This window comes from Poecilia mexicana, unplaced genomic scaffold (assembly GCF_051168715.1).
Source record: "Poecilia mexicana isolate PSO_F unplaced genomic scaffold, ASM5116871v1 scaffold_15, whole genome shotgun sequence".
NCBI lineage: Eukaryota > Metazoa > Chordata > Actinopteri > Cyprinodontiformes > Poeciliidae > Poecilia > Poecilia mexicana.
The window spans coordinates 21,229,761-21,254,086 of record NW_028263384.1 but is presented as its reverse complement, the minus strand read 5'-3'; the positions used below and the strand labels follow the sequence as shown (position 1 = coordinate 21,254,086).

At 42.1% G+C, this 24,326-nt stretch overlaps 1 long non-coding RNA gene across 1 annotated transcript; it reads right to left on the bottom strand.

Moving 5' to 3' along the window:
• Nucleotides 1-12,191: 12,191 nt before the first annotated feature.
• Nucleotides 12,192-15,170, bottom strand: LOC106916238 (uncharacterized). The gene is made up of 2 exons (XR_001417944.2): nucleotides 15,030-15,170; nucleotides 12,192-14,097 (listed from the first exon to the last, which is right to left on the bottom strand). It is a non-coding gene; the product is annotated as an uncharacterized LOC106916238 (long non-coding RNA).
• Nucleotides 15,171-24,326: the final 9,156 nt, after the last annotated feature.

Below are 24,326 nucleotides of genomic sequence, written 5' to 3'. Positions count from 1 at the left end.
ATTAAACTTTTTGTTTTACTGATGACAGGAAGTCCTGAAAATGACAGAAATGTTTCTAACTGAATGAAACTCCTGCAGCCGTTTGATCGGTGAGGAACCCAGAGGTCAACGCGGCTGACCTTTCCTTCACCTCTGAACTTCCTGCACTTTGAAGAAACTTTACATTTTCAGTCAAAAGCAGAAAATAATAAATCACCAGAAAATCCAGAAAAATTCTCAGCTTAACAAAATAAAATGTCCAAGTTTTTAACTTTTTGTTTTCCATCTGGTTGGTGTAGAAAAAGTTTTAGTTTATTCAAACTAAAATGTTTTTAGTTTATTCAAACTAAAATGTTTTTAGTTTATTCAAACTAAAATGTTTTTAGTTTATTCAAACTAAAATGTTTTTAGTTTATTCAAACTAAAATGTTTTTAGTTTATTCAAAGCAGCTGAAAAGAAAATCTCAGAGAAATCAGCGCTGAGTTTATTCACGTTTCTGGTCACAAAAACTATTTAATAAACCAACAGAGAAAAAATAAAAACTAAAACAAATAAAAGAAAACACTTTGTGTCATACCGAATATTTTCCTTCTAAGAAAGAAATTTATTTTTGAAAATATAACAAATTACAGAAAGTCTGCAAGTAGATTTCATATAATTATATTCAGAAGCAGATTTTAATTTTGAACATAACATCAGTTATGTTTTAAAAGATGCTATAAAAATAAAGACTGAATCACTGAGTTCCTTCAAACTGGAGCATTTTCCAGATGAACTTCAGAGATAATCCAGAAACCATCAGAAACTATTAATCTGGTTCAACACGATTCAGCCGCTCAACAAGCAGCGTTTCACTTTCCTGCTGCGAACAAAGAAATCGAATAAAACCAGAAAACATGCAGTTTTAAAGAAAATCTAATAATCTGCTGCTTCACTCGGTGCTCTGTGAAAAGTCGTGTTTGTTGGTTCTCAAATATTTAATTTAGTTATAAAGAATAAAAAAACACTTATAACAGAAGCCTAAAAAATAAAACAGGATGTTTTTATGCAGCAAAGAGATAAAATCCTGGATTGTTCTAAAAAAATGAGTTTTACAAAAAATATGGCAAAATGATTTAATAACTAATTTAAAAGTTTTAGTTTTATACCAAAATGTCCTCTGTACTGGAGGTTTTTAGTTTTTCAACATTTTATTAAAATGTTTATGATTCTAGAAATTCAGTGGAATGAGAAAAAGATTTAAACTTTTAATTAAATTTTAACAATCAAACCTCAATGCAGCTTTTTACAAAATAGGAATAAAAATAGAAAAAAATCTGCACTAATAAAATACCTTCAGCTTTTTACAGGTAAAGAAACCTAAATATTTATTCTCCACCAACATTAATGTTGTTTTTACATTATTAATTTAATAATAATAATTTGTTGAGTTAATGAGCCGATTGAGCTGCTGGAGGAAACTGGAAACCTGCAGCTTCTCCAGATAAAACCCAACTGGTCATACTGGTCATACTGGTGGGTCTGACCACACTGCTGCGTTACGGGAAGCTGGTTAATATTTAATGCTACCAAGTTTCATCATTTTTAAAATTAAGTTTATAATTTAGATCAAACTGTGAAAAAGTTAAAATGTAAAAAAAAACTAAGAGAAAAAACTAAATTAAATTAAAGATTCTTTAAATAGTTAATAAAAATTCAGCATTTTATTCAGTGAGTCGCTCAGATAAATTAAAAGTTGGTTTAGTTTAAATAGAACTTTTTTACATCCAGACTGACGTAAAAACTTATTTTTATTCTTTAACTTTACTTTTATGTGAATTATTTTTCAACATTTACGTTTGTGAGTTTATATTTTCTTTAACAATTTAAAACAAAAAATACCAATTATAAAAAAGAATTTTTTTTATTATTAATGAGACTTAATTACAACAAATTTCAGTTTACAGGAAAATATTATAAATTTAATTTAATTCAGGCAAAACTTTTCCAAAAAGCAGAAAGTTAAAATTAGGAATTTAGTCAAATTTAGCAAATATACATAAGTTCTAATTAATTTAATTTTCTGTTACATAGGAATAAAAGTAACTTATTGTGGTTTTAAATTGTTATAGTTGTAATTTTAGATTTTCTGTAAAAACTCATTAAACGGTGAAACAAAAAGATGTTTTAACTCGTTTGTTGCTGCTGAGCCTTTTGTTTTAGTTATCTTTATTTTTTAAATGTTTAATTTTAATTATGTTTGTTCAGAATTTTATTTTGTTTTATGTCTAATGTAAATTAATCTCAATATAAACAGAATCAGATCGCTGTATTTTGGACGAGTTACAGACATTTATGCGTCTTTTTGCTGAAATGTTTTCAGGTTTTTTAAGCCTTGTGAACTTTGAAGAGCCATAAAGACAAAAAGTCGGTCCTGATGAAAAAGGAACCGTATTTTGTATATTTATTTTAACAGTGAGATTAATAAACCTGAGTCTTCATCTTAAGGTCCTGAATGTTTCCTGGTTGGTGGAAAAGAGCAGGAATCCGCCTGCAGCTGGAACTGGGTCACGGTGGATCCTGCTGACTCAGCGCTCAAAACGCATCCAGATCCTTTTCAAAATGTTTTTTACTGGTTTGAACTTTCCTGCGTAAGTCAGTCCATGTGACGGTGACCGAGACGTGATTTGGTTCTGTGAAATGTGAGTAAATCAGTCACCGCTTCAGGTTCATCATCATTAGCGCTTCCTGTGACAGCGGCTAACAGCCCGTGTCACATCCTGTTTGTTTATGATGGAGGACTGTAAACACCGGGGCGGCTGTCAGGGCGTTTAAACACGAGAAGCCCCTGAAGGGGCCGCGGGCCCAAGACAACCCGGCGCCGCAGAACTGAAAAAAAATCACAAACTTCAAATTAACTCAGTTTAATGATTCATTTTCCTGAAACAGGAAAACTGCAAACATTTGGGCGTTAAATGGAAAGAACTTTAAAAATATGTTGAATAATTTTAGGTTTGAAAAAAGATGTTTTTACTGTTTTGTAAAACATTATTTCCATCTCTGATTCTGAGATGGAGATTTATTAAGTATGATATGAAGTGCATGTCAGACGGGTGGAAATGATCAACCTTTATCATTTTCACAGGATGTTTCTATACATTTCACACTATCTGACCAGTCCTGTAATTTCCCACAGTGGTAGGAGGCAGTGAAGGCACCACAGGTTTGTTTCCAGTTTATGAAACATGAAACCAAAGAAATCATTAAAATGTAATTTAATCTCAGTCACCAGGAACATTGAGCCGTTTTATTATTTTACATTTATTAGATGATTTTATGTGAGGAAGTGTGACGTTATAGTTCTAGACTGATGTTATATTTTATGTTTAAAGGCAAACTGGACGCTTTTAGGACAGAATTAAGTTGTTTATTGAATGATAAAAAAACATTTAAATATAAATATTTCACATTTCTTCAAATGTATTGATTTTTAAATTATTTACGTTTATGTTTTGCAAAGCAAAACAATTATAAAAATCCAAACAAACATGTTTTATGTTCATATTAACATGTAATTTTTTAGATAAGCTGTTATTTTATTTTAAGACATGATGACAGTTAAACTTCAGTGAACATAATTTCAGCTATTCAATGTTGCTGCATAATGTGTGATTGTTCTGTATGTTGATGTTTATTATTTTGAATAACTATTTGAAGTCTAATAAAAAAATGTCCAACATGCATTAAACTGTAATTGTATCTAAAAAGGCAAAAATATGAAACATTTTTGATTTGGGGAAAATATTTAAGCATTTGAATAAAAGAAATGAAGTTTTTAGGTTAAAATAGAGACTTTATAAATAAAAACCTGCAGTAAATCAGGTGTTTTCTGGTGTAATAAAGTTTTAAGTTGAATGAAATCGTTGTTTGAAGTGAAGAAGTTTGGTTTTCAGACGCTGCGCTCCACTGCAGACGTTTGTTTTCCTTGGAAACTCGACGCTGCCGGTGAAGCAGGACTTCAGCAGGAACGTCGGCCAACGCTTCGCTGCAAGATCAGCTTTAAATAACTTCCTGCTGCTCACTGAGGCGTTTAACGACTGACTCATTGAAGGAAACACAAAGAAACACATCAGCTGCATTATTGAACGTCCTGATTAAGTCCAGATGAGTGGACAGGTTATAATGCGCCGTCAGAATTTGAGATTTTTGAAATGCTGTCATAATAATTGTCACTATTTGCAAACACCTGGATAATAAGTCAGGATTTGTGAAAGCTGTTTAATCTGTGCAGATTAGGGCCGTTCTGCTGGGGGAACCGCTCCGTGCTGCTCATCGGTCGCTGTCAACGTCTTTGGCTTCTTCTTGTTTTGACACACTTTATAGTTTCTTGTCTGTTCAATGTTGAGTTTAAATCCCGCAAAGCGGTTTGTGTTTGCCAAAGCAGAAAGGTTAAACGTGTATTTGCGCCACACCGGAGCCATTTTGACACTTCGGTTGGGTTTTGGTCCCTCCAGCCTCAACCTTCCAGAGTTTTACTTCTGAACGCGTTGCGGACGATGTTTTGGCAGCGTCTGACGGCCTTGAACCCTCGCTGGCCTCTGCAAAGGGCATCGGCGTTAGCCGCGGCCAGGACGCAGTAAAAACTGCGCTGCAGTATTTTCAAACAAACACCGCCGCCCTGACCCGGCTGGCGGCGGCGCTCGCTCTCGCCCCGCCTCCCGCCAAAGATCGCGTGCAGAATCCAGGCAACGGCGAGCGAGGCGAGGCAGCGCTCGGCGCTGCTGCACACCCAGGCGGCGTGACCTTCCCCTCCGCTTCGCCACACAGCTCAGCGACTCACCGAGCATGCTCAGTAGGAGCCGCAGTGTTTCGTGACAACACTAATAGTCTGCATGGATCACTGGCACGCAGAGTCACTTCTAATTAGAATTATCTCAATCTTCGCCAGGATCTCATGTCGGTATTTTTTTCATCCGCTACGAAACGCCGCCGCCGAGTGGTCGGGTTCACTGCCAGTCACGGCACTGGCTCCGCCTCCGGCCCCGCCTCCTCACCTCTCCTCGCTCTCTGCTCCGTCTTCCCAGTTTTTTTCCTAAACAGGGGGGACACCCCGACCCGCTCTTCATCTGCACCTCGTGGCTTCACGCTCTGCTGCCTGCGCATGCTTTCGTTTCTTCCCACAACCATCTGCTCTGTTGGGCTTTTCACCGAATCCGCGCGACGTCGGCCATTGCTGTTCGCCTTCCCCGCCTGACGGGGAGCAGGAAGAGCGACGGCTGTTCCCAAGATTCCTCGTCAGATAACTTCACATCCTCGAGTTGCTTCGTCTCGTAAAACCTTTCCCGTCTAAATCACTTCCGTCTGGTCTTTTTGTTCGGGTTTAATCCGCGTTTCCAACCCTGACACTTTCCTCTGAAAGGAGCAAAACGCTTAGAGCTCCATGATTCAGGGGTCAAAGGTCAGAGACACAACCTGACAATAGGTGCACAACAGTTTGACTTCAATGAACAGATTAGACCCCTTTACATCTCAAAGCAGTTCAACCGCCAACACTTAAAGAGCAAGCAGTAAAAGTTTCTGAGTTTGGTCCGACAGAGACGGAAGGTGAGACCGGATCCAATCCAGGCGCTGACAGGCTGACAGACGGGAGGGAGAGAGACAGAACCGAGAGGAACACATCAAGGCAGGCAGGCGGTCAGTCAGTCACAGGGACAGACAGACGGACAGACAGAGGGAAAAGACAGCAGAGCTGCCACCCAGTCCAACAAACGCCTGAGGAGCCTCTCACGATGCGTTTAGGAGCCTCATCTCACGATGCGTTTAGGAGCCTCATCTCACGATGCGTTTAGGAGCCTCATCTCACGATGCGTTTAGGAGCCTCATCTCACGATGCGTTTAGGAGCCTCATCTCACGGTGCGTTTAGGAGCCTCATCTCACGGTGCGTTTAGGAGCCTCATCTCACGGTGCGTTTAGGAGCCTCATCTCACGGTGCGTTTAGGAGCCTCATCTCACGGTGCGTTTAGGAGCCTCATCTCACGGTGCGTTTAGGAGCCTCATCTCACGGTGCGTTTAGGAGCCTCATCTCACGGTGCGTTTAGGAGTCTCATCTCACGGTGCGTTTAGGAGCCTCATCTCACGATGCGTTTAGGAGCCTCATCTCACGGTGCGTTTAGGAGCCTCATCTCACGGTGCGTTTAGGAGTCTCATCTCACGGTGCGTTTAGGAGCCTCATCTCACGGTGCGTTTAGGAGCCTCATCTCACGGTGCGTTTAGGAGTCTCATCTCACGGTGCGTTTAGGAGCCTCATCTCACGATGCGTTTAGGAGCCTCATCTCACGGTGCGTTTAGGAGCCTCATCTCACGGTGCGTTTAGGAGCCTCTCACGGTGCGTTTAGGAACCTCTCACGGTGCGTTTAGGAGCCTCTCACGATGCGTTTAGGAGCCTCATCTCACGGTGCGTTTAGGAGCCTCTCACGGTGCGTTTAGGAGCCTCTCACGGTGCGTTTAGGGAGCCTCTCACGGTGCGTTTAGGAGCCTCTCACGGTGCGTTTAGGAACCTCTCACGATGCGTTTAGGAGCCTCTCACGGTGCGTTTAGGAGCCTCTCACGATGCGTTTAGGAGCCTCTCACGGTGCGTTTAGGAGCCTCTCACGGTGCGTTTAGGAGCCTCTCACGATGCGTTTAGGAGCCTCTCACGATGCGTTTAGGAGCCTCTCACGGTGCGTTTAGGAGCCTCTCACGGTGCGTTTAGGAGCCTCTCACGGTGCGTTTAGGAGCCTCTCACGGTGCGTTTAGGAGCCTCTCACGGTGCGTTTAGGAGCCTCTCACGGTGCGTTTAGGAGCCTCTCACGGTGCGTTTAAAAGCCTCTCACGGTGCGTTTAGGAGCCTCTCACGGTGCGTTTAGGAGCCTCTCACGGTGCGTTTAGGAGCCTCTCACGGTGCGTTTAGGAGCCTCTCACGGTGCGTTTAGGAGCCTCTCTAGTTGAGTGATTTTACAAAATAGCAATGGATTCAATACTTTTGAATTTCAACTTTTCAGGCCAGAAATTAAAGTCACTACTGTAAAGTCAAAAGGTGTTTTCACTGCAGCATGCAGGAAGAGACAACATTGGGTTTTATGAGCTACGTTACACGGTTTCATTTTGAGAGCAGAGCTGTGGGGAGTTTGTTCTGCTGGTACCATCCAGGTTTCCTTTCTTCACTAAAAAACATCTTTCAAATGTCTAAACTTAAGGAAGCCTGGAAGATGAAACGCCTAATTCTGTGTAAATTGTGATGCTCCCTCAGTATGAATAGAGCATGTATACTGGGATTAAGTGTGTGTGTTTCAGTGTTTAGCTGAGTCAGGATAGCTACTTTTGTCTGATGTCAGTTTTTGGTTTTTATTCATTAATGAAGCATCTCAGAGCAAAAATCAACCTCCATGTTTTCACCCAACTGTTGAAATAATTAGAGATGTTCAGAAAGGAAGTCTGCTGAAGCATTTAGCATGCAGTGGGGAGTGAAGCTTCAGCGGCGTAGACTGAGCGTTTGCATAATGTTTAAGGGGAATAAGAACCACTTCACTGAATCATCCATCAATCCATCTTTGCTCATTGGATTTTGATGCATTTGCAGTGATTTGTAAAGTTGCTTTTTGGTTGTTAAACTATTTAAAAGATGAAAGTTGAAATATTCACCCATTCTTTGTATATACCTACTTATAGACGAGAGGCAAAATAAACAATAAAATCATATTTGTTCTGTTTCATAAAACTATGAATGTTGGAAACAAACTATGTTTTCAAAGTTAAACAGGGTTCATGTTGTAGAAAGTGGCGTGACAGAGGAGCAGCAGGAAGGTGGTGACAGCAGAGGAGATGCAAAACAATGAGGAGGAGGAGGATGATGAGTGAGGAAGAGGAGGAGGACGTGTGAGGAAGAAGAGGAGGACGGCAGCGGGAGGGGGAGGATGAAGGCTGGGGAGAAACAGGAGAGGTTTATTGGAAACGAAAGAGGCTGAGAAAGAAGAGTTGCAGAAAAGTGAGTGGATGATGTGAAATGAGGTCAGTGTCAGGTGGGATCAGCAGAATCCGTCCAAACCCGACCCAGAACGTGAACCAGGGTCCATTTAACCACCAGGTTTTGGTCTGAACTCCTGAAACTCAAAGGAAAACTAACCAAGCAGATGGATTTCTGCTCATCAGTGGGAGAATATTAGATCTGTAGAATAAAACATTTAGTTTCTTTACTCCTCAACTCTGTAACCATAAAATAATATTTATATTTACTGCATAAATAAACGTTTTTCCGTTTCTACCAGCTTAAATGTTTCTTTTTTATGGGATATTTTGTTTCTGGTGTCTGTTTCTAAATAGATGAGATGAAGTTAAATTTTCCATTTCAGTTCTTTCGTTCCTGATAAAGAGACAATGTGAGTTTTTGTTGATCAGGTTTGTCGTCGCCTCATTGTGATGAAGAATCAGTTTGTGGTTATAAAGTTAATTAATCATTAAATCATGATTTCTGGTTTCTTCTCATTTCACTGCGCCTGAAAAATAAAAATGCTTCAAACCATTCAGTCTGAAAAGACGTCAAACTTTTGGTTTTACTTCATGTGAAAAAGCAAACCAACGTTTGGTTCTGGATTTTATTGACTAAATTAACATTTTAATTTCTAGATTTTTTTATGATTCCAGTTTAAGATTTTTGGGATTTTACTCTGAAATGTTCAGTCTGTTTGGACTCTAATATTCAGAAACGTTTCATTTAAACTACTTTCAAGGCTCCATATATATGTAAACACTTCATGCATCAAAATGTTATTTTACTGCAAATTAATTTATTTAAAAAGACAAAAAATTTGGACTAAAAATTAGAAAAAGTTTTTTGGGGTTTTTGCAGCTGTCATTAGTTACTGCTAACTGAATAAAACACCATGCAAGACAAACATTTAGTTAGAAATACCAGCTTATAAACAGTTTCAAAACATAATCTATTGACGTTTTTCTACTTTTTTGGGAAACCGGATCAGAACCACCATTAGAACTGGATCCACAGCTGCAGATTAAATAAAAGTTCTTTGATCTGCTGGTTCGGTCCGAACCAAAAGCCACCTTATTGTTGTTGTTTGCTGTTTGACAGTGAGCTATAACTGGTAACGATCGCTGCCTCCATTAGACAGAACTAACAGAACCGAACCCGGTGAACATTCCTGATTTTTGCTAGAAGTCGGTTTTGTGTGAATCTGTCCAGCAGTGAGGAGGTTCAGCTCAGCTCTGCAAACGTCTCACTGGTTGGAGCATCTATGCATCTGTCAGCAGCACTGAAAAGATCATCCAGCAACAGCAGCTCTTAACGTCTGAAAGGCGAATATTTCCTGCCGCTGGTTCTGATCCTGCATTCACACCAGAATCAAACTGAACCAGACAGAGTTGGTGAAACTTCACCCTAACTTTACGCTTCGGTCCTCCTGACTCAATACGTTTTAACATTTCATTCTTAACTTTAACTTTCAAAGAAGACATTTTGTTGTGATAAATATTAAGTTAAAACTGTAAAAACTCGACTAAGTTTTGTTTGTGTGAAACTTGATCTTTCTTAGAGGAAAGTCAGAAGGAAGATTATTATTATGTAACATGATCAAAAGTAAATGTTTTCAGGAAGGATCATTTAGGGTTTTGTCCCTCCTGCAGTCCGGTTGACCCGGTTCTACTGGAACCAGAACATCTGCTCCACCTCCAGCTGCTGTGGTTCTGAGTCAAACCAACCTGTTCCCCTCCTGGCCTGTGGGGGCGCTGCACCAAGAACCACTGAAGGAAACGACACAAAAACCTCTGAAGACACTGAGAGCAACTTCCTTCTTCACCAGATGGAAACAAGATGGAGGTGTCAGATTTTAGCGGTTGGAGGATTTCTCTTTAGGCTAAAGACCAGGAGCCATTTCTGCTGCTAGCGCTAAGCTAGCTAGCATGTTAGCTTTGGTTGTTAGCTTTGGTTGAATGCCCAGCTCCGTAGTCCCACTTATTGTTTTTGACGTGGTCTCCGGTCCGCTTGGCGTTCACATTCAAACTGAACCTAGACCGAGGTCTGGAGGTGATCAGAGTTAGCTTAGCATTCAGACTGACCCAAAAAAGCCGAACTTTCTAGACAAACAGACTGGAGTTGGATTGAAGTGACTGAACAGGACTGATGTGAACGAACCAGTATGTAGAGAACTGATCAATATTTCAGATTATTGAAACAAGGAAAGCATCCAGGACGATGTCAGCACTGAGGCTCTGTCACGGTAGGGGCAGCATCATGCCAGGGGGTTCCAGGTGAAACTCACTTCTGACAAAGTCCAGCAGAACTTTAGAGCAGAAACACGACACCATTTTCTGCACCAACCAGACGGAGGAAGATGAGGGGACAGGTCGCCGTTAGCGAAGGTCTTATTGATTGTTCATCTCAGATATTTTCGTCAGTCTTTGTAATTATTAAGGGCTTATAGTCGCGTCTGGAGGCTGCAGAGCAGTTGGTGCATGGAAAACTTACGGTGAGGACAGATTAACTCAGAGGCAGGCAGGACGGGAGCTAAAGAGGTGAGACAGCGACAACCAGAGGAGACGGGAGGAGGTCAGAACCGGAGGAGGTGAAGCCAGTTTGACCCCAACGCTCCCACCTCCGTCCCGCCCCGGGTGCTCATGGGAACTTCATGACTTACCCAGCCAGTAAAAACCCACCAATGGGCGCTCGGCGCGCCGCCCCTCCCTCTGCTCCCAGTTTTCAGGCCCATTGCGTGACCGGTAATCGCCTCGCCGTGCGAAGCGTCTCGGCCGCCATCCGCCGCCACGGGACATGTGACCCGCTCAGCGAGGCCCGGCTAAATAATGCAGGAACAGCGCCGCGGACGGCGAAGGAACATCGGCTCTGAAACGTGACCATGGTACGGGGTTGACCTCGCTGCTGTATGCAAGGTTAAAGGTCAAAGCCAGTGCTCTGACGTGGCGCTGAATAAAATCATAATCTACTGGAAACGTAGAGTTAACGTAGATCTGGTTTTTGGTCAGCTAGATTAAAAACACATTTCGATCTAGTTCATTAAAAACAAATACGCAGTTCTTTTATTCTATAATAATCTGCCGATGTAGAACGGTTTGAGTATTTTACACCTGCAAAATGTTGGTAAGTAATCAAATTTTTTACGCTTTAAAGGAGCAAAAGCCACAAATTAAAGTCTAGAGAAGGAAGAAGATACATTTTCCAAAGATTAGAGAGCCGTCTGACCTGATCTCTTCTACGTTTTCCTGGGTTTCAGGTTGTTTAGTGGAGCAACAAAAAGCACATGACAGCAATCACACGGCTCGAGTGTCTGACAGAGCAAATTAATTTGGTCTGCAGGCCAGCAGCGCGCTCAGCTCTCCACTGGATGTTTGACGGAAATGTTTGAGAGAAACTTTGGTGGAAACCAGCAGGGAACAAGGATAGACCTGCAGAACGGTTCCAACGTTACGGTTAGCGTCGGTTAATACCAACAGCCGCGCGCTTCAATAAACTTTAATTCCTTATATATTTTTGCTTAATGTGATTCTATCATGTATTATGGAGTAAAATCCACAATAACCTGCTGTGATAAACACAAAGCATCCAAACACCAACGGAGACCAGGATGTTTCTGCCTGGAAGTAAATCTGGAATCAAGATGAAATTCAACAAAATGGTTTCATTTTCAGAAACGCATTTAATAAAAATAAATGTTTTTTTAAGTTTATTTTCATCTTACAGCTAAATCTATGGTTTTATATTGAGAAATAATAAAACACAGCAAATTCATTAAAATTATTTTATATTGATTTATATTTATATGGTGGCCTTTATTTTCAGTTTTATGATCTTTATTTTTTTCCAGCTCTTTAATCATTTTGTTTTTCTGTCGACTCCAATCAACTGGTTTCACGGTGGGAACCAACGGTCCTGAACTGGACAAAGTTTAGCAAACAAACCATTTCTGTTAGTTATGTGAAATAACGCAAAAACTATCACAAAATAATCTAGATTATTTGTATTTATTCTAGAATATTCCAGGCTGGTATTGTAGATTTTGATTTCAAATTTGTTTTAAATTTTGAAAAAAACAGTGAAATAACCCTTTAATGTGTCAGAAGCACTGAATTACTTCATCATATGTGGAAAAATAAAAGGTCATAAAATCTAAATATGCTAACATTTAGTCAGCAAACCACAATGAAGTTAAAAGCCAAGAAAAAAAATTATAACATTTATAACTTTATTCTTACTTTGCGTTTTAATTTTTAATAAAAACTGAAACTGTACTGACAGAAAATGGAAATTTAAAAAGTTAGGTCAAACCTCCCACCAACTTCAAAACAAGCTCAAAATTTAGCAGTAATTATTCCCATATAAACCCATTAAAGCCATTTAATGGGTTTATGTTCTGCTTTACATGCTGGAGGTGAATATGAGGCTCAGGGGTTTTTGGAAAGAGACGTCCCAATTTATTCACAACTTAACAGCTGTAACTTTAGCAGCACTGGCATCCCGTACCTTTGGGTCTGCTGAGCCGTCTGAGGCTTCTGGATCGGCCTTACGCCGACTGGTGGACGTTTGGGACGTTTCTGCACCGTTTGCATTCAGTTGTGTTCAAGCTTAGGGACTCCACAATATTTAACTTCCTCCTTTATGAAACTTCAATAGTTAAAACATTTATTTTCCAGAGTGTGAAAACAGGATCAAAAGCCAGCAGTAGGTGGAAAACCTTCTAGATTTAAATTAAAATAAAGATGAATATAAAAAACATACATCACAGTTTCTTCCTGTTAAAACCCTGTAAACGTCCGACGGTAAAAGTTTATCTGGTAAACAGAAATCTAAACACGGATAAGTTTTGGTTCAGTGCGTTAAAGTCACCGTCATGTTGTGGGTGAATATTACCATCTGTTATTTGTAATTACCATATTTATGGTACAAATTTTATATTAAAAAATTTTAATAAATCTGATAATGCAAAAAAATCCCACAAAGAGAGTAATAAGTGATAACTGAGTCAATGTTTTATAAGTTACTTATTTTAGCTATGTCAAAAGAACAAATATTCAATTCGTCTCCATTTAACTGTAAAAACAAGTTAAATCAAGTTAAATTTCAAATTTGTTTTTGGATTTGTTCTTATTTTAGTTTACTATTTTTGTTCATTTTTGTCCCCGTTATTGACCATTTCAGCGCAAAATTTAACAACATTTTATAAATAAAAAGCAAAACTGTGTAATGTTTCAAACCAGCGGGTCACCTTAAGAGTCGACGCCTCGTTCATTTTAAAAACGACTGAAATTAAACGGTTTTCAAAGAGCGACTGGAGTCGAAGTTAAAAATGTAGTTTCTGTTTTTTCTTCCTAAAGTTAAATACTGGCTAAACTAAAACCAGGAGAAATATTTTAAATTAATTAGACGACATGTTGGTAATTATCTCACTGAGAAACTACAATGAAAACATAAAATGAGACTCAGAAATTTAAGCTAAAAACGAAATGATTGGATGGTAAAAGTTTCCTAAAGAAAATAACTGAACAAAAAGCATCAAATAATTTCAGCTGATTTTTCTACACAAATAAAAATAATAAAAAAATATTTTGTAAGAAAATAATGTCCTGAAATTACTAGATACCAATTATAATTTATTATATTTATCGGAATGATATTATTTCCTACTTTAATCAGTCAGAACTGGAAGTTATTTTAACTTAATATCTGTAAAAAGTCAGTAATTAACAATACAGCTGAGCAAAACTATCCCACAGCAAGCGTGTGTTTATATTCCCTATAAGGATGTTTTTGAACGTACAGTAGGGCGATCATTATTTTTTCCTCTTAAACATAAACTAAAATTAAAACATTAATAAAATCCAACGTTTAACCTACATTTGGAGGATGTCTGGCGGCTCGTTAGTCCTACTGTCCCTGAAGCTTGTTGTCGTGGAAACCATCAGCTCCTTGTTCACACTGTGAGGCGCTGATGAGGACGAGGACGTAATTGGGCAGGAAAAGGAAAGACCCCTGTGGTGACCAGAGGTCACGTCTCCTTACTTCCCCCAAATTCGGTGCAATCTGAGACGATGTGTCCAGATTTTCATTAAGGTTTGCACAGATTAGAGGAATTATCTAAACAAAGGAAATGGATGCAAAGCTTCAGGAATGCATTGTGGCAGCGAGACACAAAAGAAGTCCAATCTGAAGGTTAACTTTTTCTTATTTTAACAATATCAGGTTATGTAATACACCAGCTACTAGTCTTAGTTTTGGATATTTGATTTTAAAACCTGAATTTAAGTCAAATTTGACAACTTTTCAAAAAAAATGTAAAGTTCAATAGAAGTGAGGAAGTGAACTTTCCATCATCCATCCAAAGCCAGCGGTGGCTACTTCCTTGTAGCAGGAGGCTATATCTATGATAGATCAACATATGCTAGCTGCTAGCATACCTGGCCTGGTCACCTGAGACTCCTGCTTTTATCATTAAAGAAAATATCAAGAAAAATGACTTCCAGCATAAACATACAGTAAAATGAGAAGCCCAGGCTTGCTAGCAGCTAGCCTAATGCTACCCCATCCATGCTAATGACACAAAGAGGCAACTACAAATATGACACGTCTTAAAATTTACGTTTTTACACACACTAGCGCAGGGGTGTCAAACTCCAGTCCTCAAGGGCCGCTGTCCTGCAACTTTTAGATGTGCCTCTGCTGCACCACACCTGAAAAGAATAATTAGGTCATTAGCAAGGCTCAGGAGAACCGATCTACACAGGGAGGAGGTTATTAAGCCATTTCATTCCACTGTTTTTTACCTGTGGCACATCTAAACACTGCAGGACAGCGGCCCTTGAGGACTGGAGTTTGACACCCCTGCACTAGCGTGTCTAAAATCAGAGTTACATGAAGCTGCTGCATCTCTAAACTGAACAAATCAGAAGTGTTGTTTGCTGAAAGCAACATTAAACGCTGTTTGCAAGAAGTACTGCGTACAACGTGTGTTTGGGCGTCGCCATGTTGAAATCCCAACTTCTCAGACTTTGACTGATCGGATATCCTACCTTCGAGGTTCCTGGAACGCAGCATCGGTTCATCAGGTTGGTTAATCTGCTGCTGGCCGTCCACTGCCAGCGTCTCGGCTTCATGCGGTTCACCAGATGTTGAATCTGCCGCAGGGATTTGGTTCCATCCATCTAATGGTGCGCCTTAAAAAGACAAAAAGGAATTCCTCATACAATCTACTATTTTATCTCTACATGTTCGTGTGCTGTGTCAAACTGCAGTCCTGAGTTAAATGTATTTTTGCAGAAGATTTACAAAAGTTTACATACGTCTCTGTTAATCTATTTGTAATGTTAGTTTATCGTAGTGATTTAATGAAAAGGTTATGAAAGTATCACTGCTGTCTTTGTTTATGTTAATCTCACTTCATCCCTGTGTGGATCAGGGGAACCTGGGTGGGTCAACTTTAACCCCCTGTCCATATCTTCCAGTTACTCAGCCGTAAAGAACCTGGACAGAACCAGAATCCATTTTGTTCAAGTCCAGAGTGAAGTAACACAATCAACAACTGTGTTTACATCAGAGTTTGAGGGAAAAGGTTGGTGGAAACGGCCAAATTCAAAATAACATCTGCAATTTAAAAAAAAGTTTTTACCCTCGCTTGAGGTGGTTTTTGGTTTTCCCAAAACCAGTTAATGTGCTTAAGGGAAATACATTAACTGTACACTACACACAGACTCGTTGCCATAGCAACTGACTGACAACAACGCCAATAATGTCACGATTCAACACCGAAAAACACGCAAACATTTCCCAGAACATTCAGTCTGCTGAAGTTTTATGTTGTCAGGACTGATGTTTATTTTGTAATTATTAGTAAGTGTTCGCTGTGGTGCATTAGCTACCGCTGCTATTAGCTAAGCTGACATAGTGGTGGTAGATTAGCTACTGCTGCTATTAGCTAAGCTGACATAGCAGTGGTAGATTAGCTACCGCTGCTATTAGCTAAGCTGACATAGCAGTGGTAGATTAGCTGCGGCTGCTATTAGCTAAGCTGACATAGCGGTGGTAGACTAGCTACCGCTGCTATTAGCTAAGCTAACATAGCGGTGGTAGACTAGCTACTGCTCCTATTAGCTAAGCTGACGTAGCGGTGGTAGAATAGCTACCGCTGCTATTAGCTAAGCTGACATAGCGGTGGTAGACTAGCTACCGCTGCTATTAGCTAAGCTGACATAGCGGTGATAGATTAGCTACCGCTGCTATTAGCTAAGCTGACATAGCGGTGGTAGATTAGCCCATTTTAACCTCTGCTCTACTGATGATCACACTGAATTCCACAGCACTTCTAATGTCACCGTTATCAAAGTCAAGCTAGCATAGCTGACCTACTTCCTTCTCCCTCACTGTTTTATTATTAATTAAGACATTTTCCTAACGTTTCCACTTGCTGCTGTAATGTTGTAGCAAGGATCTGTATCCCTTTTCCTTTTATACATCATGTGGACATTTAAGATTTAGTCCCTTATGTTGACAACGTGACAGCTAAACTCAACGGTAGTCATCGTCAGCAGGCAGTTTTTTGTCCTCCAGCAGGGAGATGGAGCCGTAACATCACACTGTGATGTTTCTGTAGCAAACTGATACCCTGCAGTAATAAAAGTCCACTTTTATAGTTTTTTGGGTAATTTCTCCAGCTCTCTGTGTGGAATAAGGGCTAATAAAATGAACCCATGTCTCTGGGCCTGGCGTCCTGTTGTCCACTCTGCAGTGAGCCGAGGTGGACACCTGATGAGGACGCGTCTCTTTAGAGGTTTTATCAGGTGCTGCCAGCTGGGCTGAGGCCACCAGGGTCATCCTGGGACTAGCTGGAGGGATTATATCATTGCAGATGGCCTGGGAGAGCCGAGGATGGGAGTCTCCAGCTTCAGGAGGTCTGCTGATGTCAGAGGCCTCAGGTGGACGGCCAGCTTCCTTTTATTTTCTTATCTTCTTATTTATGTTGGATATTTTAGATGTCTTAAAGTTAAAGTGCTAAATGTTCATTAGAATTTAAAGTTTATTGAGCTTTAAGAATGTGTTGTTGTGTTATTATTGTGCCATTACCATTATAATACTTATATTACTCATCAAGACAACATTATCATTCATCGCAATTATTTCTGGGACAATTTAACGTCCAGTAAAACTTGTTGGGACAGACCCAAACAGACGGAGCTATGAGACATCGTCACTGTTTTATCTGGAATGGCGGAGATGATGAAAATGATGAGCTGATGGATTTACTTCAATCCCTCCCAGTTCGCCGTTTCTGCTGCTCAGGAGTCCAACACACACTGTGCTGCCGACACCAGCCAACGCAGAGGCTTACAGGTCACCAACGTTAGGCACCGTCAGGGATCAGGAGGCAGTAATAACATTACCGGAGGATGACAGAGAGCTGCTGGCTGCAGCGCTCCGAGGCAGAGAGGAGGGGTCAGGGCAGCATCAGGGGCTTTCAGGGTCAAACATCTTTAGGGTTCTTCTGGTCCCGATCAGAACTCCTGGTCCAGTCCTCGGTTCTGTCCGTTTTCCTTCCAAACAGCCCAAAATTCAGGATGTAAAAATGCTCTCCAGACTTTCTGAAGGTTTTCTCTGAGTTTTCCTTTGAACATTAGTAACTGGGTTTCTAATGTTTCTTTAAAGAAAACCCAGAAGCGTCGGGCGCTGGTGTCCTGTCCGGCCTGTGATTGGTCAGCTCAGGCAGCGCAGCCACACAGGAACATGGTATTGTCTATTTAATGCTCATTAACCTGCAGAGCGTCTATGTTCGAACACACCGGCTTACAGGTCACTAATGTTAGGCACTCCTGAGGGATAATGCTGCCAGATAACCGGAGGCTTTACTGCTCAGGATAATCCAGTGTGCCAACATGGAGGCCGCTGTTGGCATCACAAACATGGATGTTTACAGAGACACTGGCTCCACTTTCACCCAACCAGCAAACGGCAGGTCCGTCCATCGCTGCTAACGCAGCGGATTCAGAAGTTCTCATGGTTCTGGTCCAGTTACAGGAGAATGGTGAGTTCACTGTCCGTAGGAAGAGTGGGACAGTCCAACATCTGTGGCTGCTTCAGTGTCCATACCGATGGTGGGACAACTGACATCTATGTCTGTAGGAAGAGCGGGACAGTAACCAGCTGTGGTTAGTTCACTGACTGTAGCTGCGTGGGACGATCAGTGTGGTTAGTTCACTGACTGTAGCTGCGTGGGACGATCTGTGTGGTTAGTTCACTGACTGTAGCTGCGTGGGACGATCTGTGTGGTTAGTTCACTGACTGTAGCTGCGTGGGACGATCAGTGTGGTTAGTTCACTGACTGTAGCTGCGTGGGACGACCTGTGTGGTTAGTTCACTGACTGTAGCTGCGTGGGACGATCAGTGTGGTTAGTTCACTGACTGTAGCTGCGTGGGACGATCAGTGTGGTTAGTTCACTGACTGTAGCTGCGTGGGACGACCTGTGTGGTTAGTTCACTGACTGTAGCTGCGTGGGACGACCTGTGTGGTTAGTTCACTGACTGTTCACAGTGGGAAAATCCACAGCTGAGGGTAGTTCACTGTCTGACAGGCTCACTAAGCATTGTCCTACTGTCTTTAGAGACATTGAACTCATCACAGGCTTGAACTGACCCTCTGAACTCAACACAAGTAGTGAGCTGTCCCACCTTTGCAGCAGATAGTGAACTCATCACATATAATGAAATGAATGTCCCACTGTAAGTACAGACATTGAACTCATCACAGGTAAACTGTATTTTTCCAGAGGTAATCGTTCTCTCCTGTAATTTATCCCTAGTTTGAATGAAACATGTCACTCGGTTTCGTGTTTCCTGCCTCAGCAGTTTGAGTCGTACTTTCTGAAACCTGAACTCTCCGCCATCTTGGATCAGAGCTGGACCAAACCCAGATTTCTAACAGTCATAAACTCGTTTCCTCTCCGTGCTTCGGAGCGTTTCGGTTGGCGCAGGCGGCCGGGTGCGGGCCGCCCAGACTCCCTCCCAGCTTCCTTACAACAACAACGAGCAGCAGCTGGGACGCACGCTGGCAGCCGGGCCTGCAGAACCGCGCAGCGCTCTGGATTATTGTCAAAGCTGGTGACCTGTTTGCTTAACCCCCTCACCAGACTCCTGGGGAGCGCCGCGCCGCCTCCTCTCCTCCACATCGTCTCATTAACTCAATTACATCACATGTCTTCCAACGCATCAGGAAATCAGGCTGGTCGTTCCTCAGCATGTTCTGTCTCCAGTACCTGCTAATATTTTTCACTTCGCCGCTGAACAGAGACAAATACACAGTGAATCTGAGTCTGAGCCGTTATTCTGCTGGATTAAACACTCATTCATTAAATTTAAACTGCCTGAAATCTATGATGCCTTCAAGGTTTCAGAAGAAACGATAGGATAAATACCAGAGTGTCCGATTTCTAAACTAGACAGTGAACTACGCACAGAAACCATTTGAGTTCACCGTCTGTAGTAAACGTAGGAAAATTTACTTCCTGTGGTTAGTTCACTGACTGGAGAAACAGTAGGAGAGTTCAGCGCCTGTGGTGAGTTCACTGTCTGTGGTTGCTGTGGGACAAAGCTCTCCATGTACTTTATGACCTCCCATTATGATTCTGATGTGTTGAAGTGAATCTGCTCTCAGGTGTTGAAGGCAGCAGATTCCCGGTTAATTATCCCAGTTTTCCAGACGATCCTGAAGTTCTCTCAGGGGAACCGCCGGCGGGCCGGGACGGTGGGAGGAACCGTGGCCCAACAGAACGATTGTTCCGATCCACCCAAGCATTTCAGACTTTTTAAACTCCGGGTCTCCCCGCCCGGATTCCTGCCCCATAAATCCGTATTTTCCCAATCCGTGAACGCCGAGCGTGTGAAACGAGTAACTGTTCCGGACGGTAAACCTGGTGAAACGGGAGACGGAGCTCATCGTTACGCTGCGCTGACCAAACAAACTCCTCTAATGGCCTCCTGCCGGCTCCTCCTTCATTCAGCTTTCATCTCCTCGTCTCTCGGTTCGACTCAACCTGCCGACCTTTTCTGCTTTCTTGCCGCTTCACCTCTAACCTGACCTTTTCCCTTTCTCTCGGCTCCCCTTCCCTTCCCTAATTAGTCTCTGAATAGACGGAGAAGTGAGCTCTTCCTGGATTAGGAACGCCCAGTGTTCAGTTAAAACCTGACATCGGAACGTTAAATCTTCCAGACTCAACCTGTCAGCCTCAGAATAAAGACAGCGCTTAGGGATTATCACTCTATGAAGCACTGAATTAGAGCTTACATTTGTAGCCCATATTGTCATGGAGATCCAGGCTCTGATCCGTTCCGGTTCAAAGGTTTCGGGATAAGTCCGACCTGAGCGTAAAGCTCCGCTGTCCTTGTCCGGCGCTCGGCCTGCTGGGGATTTGGAAGTCAAGCTCTGATATTTCTCTGTCCAATTCTCACCTTTAGGAGTGACTCCATCCCAGAGCTGCTGGTCTGGAGCTCAGGACATGGAGAACTGCAACGTTTTACTGGAAACGCCATGAGCTGCTGCCACAGTCGACAACAGACGGGCATGTCCACAGATCAGGGCCGGGATCTTCCAACGATGTGAGACAGAATTACACATAAAAGCTCAAATTTATACATAAACTCCCACTGCTGGGATTAAATATTCCTTAGCAAGTTGCATCTCAATCACAAGATTTAATTTACAAAATATTTAAGCACTTAGGTTGGTTTACTTGGTAAACGTCAATTAATCTGGTCAGACAGTTTTAAGCATCATCTGCAAATTATCACCTTGATTGAGGTTTGGAGAATTTGGGATCTTTGTCCAGTTGGAACAGCGAACCACCCAAATTATTCCCTTCAGATTAAAGCAAACCGTTGAGAATGTTCAAGAACCATCGAGGCACAAGAAAGACGAGCCAATCACATTCTGGAGGAATGACTGATGACCTGGTGAGGCAAAGAGCGAGTCGTCTGGACACGATAACCGGGTTTCATAGAGTTAAAGCAGGACTGTACCAACTGTCACGCATGGTGGTGGCAGGTTAATGCTGTGGAGCCATGTTGCTGGTAGTGGTATTGGTGCACTGCAAAGGAAAGATGGAAAATTGGAGGAATGCCTCCACCTTAATTTGGGTTTTCCTGATGGAGAATGATTCCAAAGTCATGTGAAAACGGTTCTGGATCGGATAAAGATCCAGAAAAAAATCCATGGCTTGTGCGGACATGTCTTCCCATCCTGGAGAAACCACCGTTGTAATAAATCATGAAAAAATGAACAGGACCTTCCTACACCAGGATGCGTGTTGACTGGAATCTGAAGCTCACTCTGGGTTTTCCATGAGTCTGGTACTGGTTTGACCCCCACGATCCTCTCCTCTTCCTCATCTCCATAAGTGACGTCACCTGCATGTGGTTGATGGTCCGTTTGGAACAGACAGACAACGAGACTATTGAGAGTTTAATGAACCGTCCAACTCATGTTCCCAGTGTTTTCCTTTGGTTTTAGTCAAACCTACTAGGCAGATAAAGACCTTCATCGTGTCTATTTGAAGAAAACCAACTACAGCCTGAAGGATGCTGCCGGGATCCTGAAACCAGCACAGAAACTCAACACGGAGCAGCTGGAAGGTCCCAGGTTTGAATCCCAGCCGGGGTCTTTCTGTGTGGAGTTTGTATGAGTGGGTTCTCTCTGGGTTCTCCGGGTTCTGTTGGGTTAATCGGTCTCTCTAAACTGTCCTAAGGTGAACCCGACCTCTGACCTTCAAAGATAAGAGAGCTTAGAAAGAAACAAATGATTTATTTTAAGCTTCATGTCGTGTAGTGACTTAATTTAAGTAAAGATGGCCGCCGCAGCGCTTTGTTTCTGTCAGTAAAGATGGCCGCCGCAGCGCTCCGTTTCTGTCAGTAAAGATGGCCGCCGCAGCGCTCTGTTTCTGTCAGTAAAGATGGCCGCCGCAGCGCTCTGTTTCTGTCAGTAAAGATGGCCGCCGCAGTGCTCCGTTTCTGTCAGTAAAGATGGCCGCCGCAGCGCTCTGTTTCTGTCAGTAAAGATGGCCGCCGCAGCGCTCTGTTTCTGTCAGTAAAGATGGCCGCCGCAGCGCTCCGTTTCTGTCAGTAAAGATGGCCGCCGCAGCGCTCCGTTTCTGTCAGTAAAGATGGCCGCCGCAGCGCTCCGTTTCTGTCAGTAAAGATGGCCGCCGCAGCGCTCTGTTTCTGTCAGTAAAGATGGCCGCCGCAGCGCTCTGTTTCTGTCAGTAAAGATGGCCGCCGCAGCGCTCTGTTTCTGTCAGTAAAGATGGCATATTTTCCATGTTTGAAAATATCACAGATCAGATTTTTCAGGTGAAAAGCTCTGAACTGGGTCGTTCAGACCGTTTCCAGATTTTCCTGCAGTGTGAATGGCGTCTGCTAGCAGGAGGTACGATGGAGTCAGGGGTGTGGTCGTTTGGCTCCGCCCACATTTTGACCCCGCCCCAAACTGCATTTTGCTATAAGAAATGAAAGGAGTCCATACTATTAACTGACAGCATATGTTATTCAGTAGCCCCACAATTTCGTATTTAAATAAATTTTTTTATTGGTATGATGTATTATTCTAGTTTTCTGGGAACTCAATATTGGATTTTTATTAAAATATATCACTGTTTTTCATTAATCTTTACAACTTAAGTTTTACTACTTTTAATTTCATGACTGAAATAAAAATAAGCTGCACCTGAATATCCAGAACCTGACATTAAGAGAAGTTTTCCTCCTTAAAGTTGCACTCTGAGTCGAGGCAGAGCCTTCCTTCGCTGCGGCCTCCTCCCAAGTTTTACTTGGGATTAATTATGTTCATCTTTTCCTGGAAACCAGCTGAGAACATTGGGCTTTCTGGCTGCACTGGTCTGCTCTCGTCTTGATCCTCTGTTGTCTCTTTGGTTTCCATGTGATTGAAAACAGCTCTAATCTGCTAACCCTGCAGAACCGCAGCACGTTACTCCTGCCGCCGCAGCTGACATCCGATCTGTCTCACAACGCTTTCCCTCGGACGTAATCCACTAAAGACGCCCGACTGCACCAGCTTAAAGCACGGCGCTGCTATGTGCAACTTCCAGTTATTCTGGTGTGAGAAATGAAGGATTACATGATTTATGTTCTGGGTCAAGAGGCCAAGAGACGCATGTTTGATCTGCAATACATTTGAACAACCTAAATATCAGACGTGCAAAGATTCATCACAATATAATTCCTCAGTACTGGGTATAAAGTTGATGCACAAGGCCATGTTTGGACCCAAACAGACATTAATGCTTCACCCCAGGATGCAAATCCCACATCTATGGATTGTGGGCTTTAAAAGTCGATTCTAAACCAGGACTGACAGGATGCTGCAGCGGTGCAACTTAAAATTAAATGACTTCATGGCAGACAACTTGAAGAGAGACATTTCAGACTGCTGCATGTTCAAAATACAATGTTTCAGCACATTTTTAGACTTTATGTTCCCTCTCTACGCCTAAATGCCGTTCTGTCACCGCGGATACCAACACATGAAGAGTTTCACATTTTAAAAGTGTCCAACAGAACACTTCAATTTATGTTTATGGACGTTAATAAATGGCACAGAGTGGAAAAAAGTGTCCCAAATACCCCTTAGAAAAATGTTTAAACATAGGATTTCAGTGCAGCATGAATATGTGTTTAAAGGTAATCAGTAAATATTCTAATACTGACTTTCTGAAGCGCTGCAATATTCTTGTATCAATAAAATGATTAAATCCTTAAGGCGCCGTCACACCATGTATGCTCATGTTTCCTAAAAACCTCAGAAACTTGGATCTAAAGAAGGAAACGATTTGATGGACCATCCAGTCCTGTGCTGGTGGTGTTTACCTAGTTTTAACACTTAATGTTAAAACGACCCGGTTCTGTTAGAACCAGAACATCTGCTCCAGCTCCACCTCCAGGGGTTCTGAGTCAAACCAGCCTGTTCCCCTCCTGGCCTGTGGGGGCGCTGCACCAAGAACCACTGAAGGAAACGACACAAAAACCTCTGAAGACACTGAGAGCAACTTCCTTCTTCACCAGATGGAAACAAGATGGAGGCGTCAGATTTTAGCGGTGGGAGGATTTCTCATTTGGCTTTGGTGAAAAACCAATCCCCTTCTCCTGCTAGCGCCAGGCTAACATGTTTGTTTTGTTTGTATTTACCCAGAATGCTGTAGTCCACTTCCTGGTTTTGAATGGTCTCCGGTCCGCTTGGCGTTCACACTGCAGTCGAATCGGACCAGAGTTCAGCGTTTGATTCACTCCTTCCCAAACGAACCGAACGTTGTTTTGTT